This window comes from Xyrauchen texanus, chromosome 47 (assembly GCF_025860055.1).
Source record: "Xyrauchen texanus isolate HMW12.3.18 chromosome 47, RBS_HiC_50CHRs, whole genome shotgun sequence".
NCBI lineage: Eukaryota > Metazoa > Chordata > Actinopteri > Cypriniformes > Catostomidae > Xyrauchen > Xyrauchen texanus.
Window position 1 is genome coordinate 8,936,456 of NC_068322.1, and position 6,574 is coordinate 8,943,029.

General features: G+C 37.6%; 1 pseudogene; it reads right to left on the bottom strand.

Annotated features, from left to right (window-relative positions):
* Nucleotides 1-3,384: 3,384 nt before the first annotated feature.
* On the bottom strand, nt 3,385-6,324 carry LOC127638841 (ankyrin repeat and SOCS box protein 13-like; annotated as a pseudogene).
* Between the last annotated feature and the right edge of the window lie 250 nt (nt 6,325-6,574).

Here is a 6,574-nt window from a genome sequence, read left to right on the forward strand (position 1 = left end):
TGCACATTGTTCTATAAAAAAAAACACCAAAAAAACACACACCTTGTCATTATATTTGGTTTTTATTTAACATTATATAATTGAAATTGTATTTTCTGCTGACATAACCAAGGCATACGGGTGGGGGAAATTGACCAATAACATCATAGCCTAACATTTCATGATCCAATCAAATCCTCATGAAAAAAATCAAGTCCCGCCCAACATTATTTCTGGCTGAATATTTTATTTCACAAAGAAATACATCACATTACGGAAGAGTAATGTTGTTACATCTTGTCTTTAATACCTTTCCCACTCAATAAATCTTTCCAACGATAAAAAAGAGGGGAACTGTATAAACAAACAGTTGTAAAGTAAGGGAACTTTCAGTTTCTTAAAGGGATAGTTCAGCCAAAAATGAAAATTCTGTCATCACTTACTTACCCTCATGTTCCAAACCTTTATGATTTTCTTCCTCAGTGACTAACCTTCTAGCTAACATTTCTCTTAAGAATGTTAGTCATATGTGTCTGGATCAACATTTTTAGGTGTACTTTCCTTTTAAATGGCAGATTCATATATTCCTGAATGTGGATTTTATATTTACGTTACCATAAAATGTAACTTGCTAGAAAACACACTGCAAGAAATAAGAAAGCCTATAGCAACATTGACTTTTACAACCACTTCCACGGTTTTGCAGTACAACACTGTCCAAAACTGGCTTCTGCTCACTGCTGACATCAGGTCACCAAGGCAGTACCACTGTGAAGCATAAACAATTAATGTGCCACAACAGTGGCATAACGCATGGTGCACTTGTTATAATAAGAATGTCAGTCTTCCACAGGCCTGTGCAATTTCACCCTGGTAATTGATGCTCAGTTTAGCGCTATGTTTAAGTCGACATGTTCACCTATTATGAATCTCATTGTCATTTTGACTTCTGGAGAACATATTGCGGATGTTCACACGCTCATCTCCAGTGTACTGAGTGTTGTGCTTGTGCATAGAGTCTGTCGTCTATGTGAGAAATGTACTGTTGTTTTCCTGGACTTCAGTTAATAGTCAAAGCAGTTCCTGGATCTAGACAACTGCCGGATTGAGTGTTTCCTCTATATTCTCTTACTCTCTTTCTTAACTGAGTGCATATAAGGCTTGAATCAGACATTTCCATCATCTTAAGTGCTTGTTTAAAGGAATATTCTGGGGTCATTACAAATTATGCTCAATCGACAGCACTTGTGGAATAGTGTTGATTACCACAAAAAGGTATAGCCACAAGACGTAAACAATATACATGTTAACATGATTTAAGTGTGCTAAATTCACTTGCTAACCTTTTCTGCATAAAGTTATATCCAATTTTTCAACTTCGTTGCTATGACAATATAATGTCATAAACTCTAAAATGACTGTTCTTCTTTGAATTATTAAGACTAAACAACTTTACAGATAAAATAATACCCACATTTTAACAGAAGAGTTATTGCAAGTTTTAGTGGCTTTTTCCTATAAGCCAGGGCCAGGAGGTAAGATGTTCTTCACGCATAGTTTGGAATAAACAATGTCCACACATCAATATCCATTTCAACTTTGTTGTCCATTTAATTATATATATATATATATATATATCTTACAGAGTGTAACGCATGTTGCTCTATGGTAAGAACCATATGTTCCCGCCACCTGTTCCCTGATACAACCCATGGGAACTTTAAATACCATGTTAAATGAACAGGTGACCACACCCACACCACTGGTTTACACTGCCATCTAGTGGTTTAAACGATCATTACATTTGGCTCCTAAACAAGTACTTTTGAAAATGTATAAGATTCACATTTCCGCCTTTAAATCCTTCAAAAATGGTCCCCTTTCACTTCAATTGTAAGTGCCTCACTGCAACATCGATTTTTGTTTTTTCAAGATTAGGTGGGACGTGACGAAATTATTTTTGTTTGTCGATTGACCTAAACTTGTACTGAACCCGGAATACCTTACAGTAAGGATGCATTAGGCGTCATACATCCAATGCCAGTGTGCTTTGTTGAGAAGTGCTATGAAGAACTGAACTCATGTGCAGGAAACTTAATACATCCTACTTACTATTTAATCTACTACATTTTCTGAGATTGCAAAAATGATCGTTTCCAAACTGGTTTCCCCAAACACTCCCCATCGTACATTTGTCAGTCAAACTGGAAGACCCGCCCCAAACTCTTGTCATTGGTTGAGCCAGATGTTTTTCAAATCAGTCTGCTCAAACAAACATAGCAATGTTTTGATATTGTCACAGAACAGTGGTCAAACACTTTGGGAAATCAGTCAATTAATGGCTTACTTGTAGTTGATAGGAGAAAGGATTGTAAGATTTAAAAAAGTACACTTCACCTTTAATGCTGTAAAATGCTGATATAATTGTTCAAGTTTTTTTGTGTAGCTGAGGTAAAAGAAAAGATCTGAGAGTTCCATCTTTCTGCAGTGTCTCTTCACTGGTATAAGAGAAAACTGATAATATGGTTTGGAATGTCCAGTTCGGTCGCCACGTCCACTGCTCTGGTGCCCAGAACTGTCCTAAGAGTGATACGGCTCTATTACCTACATTAACAGAATCAAACACTCGTCTTATTATTTTTATTCAAATGTTTTAAATGCAGATTTCTTAACTAAAACCCCATCTTTTTTGTGCTATGCCTTTAAATCAATAAACTAATAACCTTTCCTCGTAAGCCCAGGACAACAAGCATATTTGGATGGGCACATCCAAACATCATTCCACCCTCTTCCAATGAAGAAACATTTGCGATAATCTCCTCTATGTTGACATTACCCTCCATGGAAACCAAATAAAAACAGGGACTGATAAAAGAGAGCGTTCCACAATATAAACATAATTTATAAATCTACATTACATGTGGCATTTGAGATCAAGACCTGCTGTCACATTATTAACAGACTAAAACCGAATCATTCATTCTGCTATTCTTATTTTGGTCCTACAATAGCATTACCAGGAAAATATTTATGTGCTCCAAGCCGGGGGGTCCACTAAGGTCCTCTGTAGTAAAGCCTACTCAATCATTTAAGCTATGACACTGGCTCACAGGCCACTTTATCTCATTAAAAGTATGGTTCACCCCAAAATGAAAATTAAATCAGAATTTACTCACCCTTATATCAAACTAAGCCTTTTCCTTTATTTCATACGATGAACGTAAATGGTGACCAAGTATGCCAGTATCTAACATTCTGCCTTGCATCTCCTTTAGTGTTCCAGGGAAGAAAGTCATACAAGTTTAAACCAACATGAGGGTGAGTCAATCATGATAGAAATGTTATTTCTGGGTAAACTTAAAATTTAAAATGTAATGTATCTCAGAGGTTTAGTAAAAATATGCCTTAATCTTTCAGTTCCACTGAAGGATGTTTTGATTTTAACTCACTCTCACAAAGCTGAAGGTAGTGTGCAGAGAGTGTGTTCGGCCTTGTGTAGTAGACTGGCATCTTATCGTTTGTCTCGGGCATAAATGTCAGCCTCCAACTCCACCAGCAGCTCAATCATGTCCACATTGTTGGCATTTGCGGCATGGTGCAAGGCCATCTCATGTAGTCTAGCAGCATTCACTCGTGCACCTTTAAACAGGAATATGGCACAGAACTACTCTTCATAACACATATCTACAGACATATTTTTGTATTAGTAGAGATTAAAGATTTCAATAAGTTTTACCACTTTTGATGTTGATTTTAGAGCCTTCCCAACTAATTACAGCTGAGCATTTTTCCAAACAATCAACAAAATATTAAATTTTTTGGCATTTGTAAAAACTACTGTATTAGGGCTGGCCTGAATCCTTGCTTGGTATAATAACTTGATAGAGTTATTCACACTGTCACTGTTAATGAATGACAGCTTTACCTGCATTCAGTAGCAACTTGACACACTCCAGGTGTTGGTTGGCACGTCACATGTAGTGGGGTTCCATAGTACAGGTCATAGGCCTCCAGACTGACTCCTTTAGCAATCACTAACTTAACACAATCTGCATGACCTAAAACATCATACAGAATACTTTCATATTGACATATGAACATCTTTGCACATGGTAAGTTACATTAAGGTTAGGGTTTACACTGAAAAAATTTAATCTGAAAAAATGTCTTGTCTGTGATACTACAGAAATATTTTGTAAACATGCAAAAGGGTATAATAATAAAAGACTAAATAAACATAACATATTCACGCATAAATATATCGCAATTTTTATTTTTGTTTATGTCATAATGTTAGCTTGATATTAACTTTGTTCAGGGATTTTTTACTAACTCCTCCTAGAGCTTTTAAGCTACATTCTCCAAACTCAGCAAAGACCTTCAGACTGTTCTGGAAGAGTGTGCTATGTATTTTCTAACTGATCGGTCTTAAGGCAGTCGCACACCAGACAAGAAGCTCTGTGTTATGGGTAGGACACGGCACAGGTATCAAACATGGGGCACGTCAATGCGGTTCAGGTTGCAGACAGTACACACAAAAGTTACCAAGGTTTTTGCCTTGTTCAAGAATTAAGTAAATAATCTATGTTTGATAATGATTTGGGTTGCATTTACTGGAAAATATGCAAGTTGTGCTCTGTGGCACGGCAGACATTTGAGCAGCCTCTGGAGTCATAGCTGGGCACTGCCGACAGACACCAAGTGGCAGTGTGCGTACCTTCATTGAAAACAGTCGTTTCTAGTTTATAATGCGCCATGTCGTCCGCCAGACGTCTCCGGTGTAAGTCCCCCTTTTCACAGTTTTCACACAGCAGACGATCAAAGACTGGAATAGTCCCATAGACTTACATTGACGGAACTTTTAAATGGGCCAACGGAATGCTCGTTAATTCAAACTCCAACTGTCAAAAATTCAAATGTAAACAAACCCACAAAATGTCCTACTCCCTTAAAGATATTAATGAAATAAGTGTCCAGAGAGCCCTCAATGGTCTCTGTGACAACAAACAAAAATATGTTCGTGAACCACGGACATTGACGCTTTTCACCTGTCAATCATTTTGCTCGTTCTCATAGTGTTGTATTTGAAGTGGATAATTGAGGAAATTGTCGAGTGCGCTATTGTGCCACTGTTGAATCTGACAGCCACCGAAACAAAGAATGCTGCTCTTTTGCTCAATTTTGGAATGAGGGGGCGTAGGGCTGGGCGATATGGCCAAATTTGTTGTCACGATAATCTTTTCAATTGAAAATGAATGTTAAAAGATCATCTGTTTGTTCTGAAGCATAGTGACAGCAGTCCAGTATTTGTTGGAATATTTTTACATTAAAATGAAATATGTTTTATATTTCTTTAGATTCAGATACCCAAGTATGAGGCATAGAAGCCCTTGTGACTGTGGAATGATGCTGAATGTGGGTTCAGGGGTGTCCCGAGAGAAAATGTAAAAAACATTTTTGGAAAAAACATATTTTCATTAAAGTGAGAGTCTACTAACTAGTAATTTTAGCCTGAGAAAGCCGAACTGCTTGTGTTTTAGCGACACACAGTAAATATCGAAAATTTCTCAAAAACTTAGCGTGGATTTTCTTTATCGTGATATATATCGATATAATTTTATCGCCCAGCCCTAAGGGGGCGTGGCTAATTCAACAGTTCAGCCACACAAAAGCTTCAGAATGCTAAAATCGCTTACAGCACCTTTAAGTTGCTCTCTCTCTTTCTTTCTCTGCTTTACCTGAGAATCTATGTGACAGCCTGACTATCAATGTAGTTAGCTTGTCTTACTGTACTGTCTACTTCAAACTTAAAACTGTTAAAACTAGTGTTATCTTTCAGAAAAGGCTTTGTCAAGACAACATCAAAGCTTGTTTCCCATACAGGCCTCATGTAGAGGGAAGGTGGTCCGTGAGGTAAGGGTTGGGTTGACTTTTGCTCCATGCTCCAGAAAAAGCCTTGCACACTCAAGATCAAAGTTCCCAATGGAGCACGCCTCACACAGCGTGGTGCCATCCACATTCCTTGCATCAACCTGTAACCCCAGGAGACAATTTCCATCTGATGTGTTATCATGATCAATTTCAGACATAAATAATTGAAGACATTCTGCACTTGTGCGTGCGACTAGTACCTGTGCCCCAGCATCCAGCAGGAGTCTCACACACTGTGTCTGTCCCCATGTAGCAGCCTCGTGGAGGGGGGTGATGGAGTCTACTGCCACAAAATTGCCTGAAGCTCCACTCTGAATTAAACTCTGCAGCTCACACCTGACCTTGATATGCAGCCTTATGAACTTCTGTCCTCTCTGCCCAGAAAACTAACACACACACAATCAACCCAGCCATGCACAAGCAGTAAAACCATAACCAAAAGATTTAAGAGTCACACAACAGCTCACTTCATAATAACTTTCATTCAGTCATCAACAAACAATGTTACATTGTAATATATAATGCAGAACAGATCATTAATGTAGATTAAAACAGTTTGAAAGGTCATAAAACTATTTACATTTAACAGTAATCTGTAGAAAGCATTATGTAATGTATATTTAATGACTAAATTAGTTTTGTTTTTACTTGTATGGAATTTAAA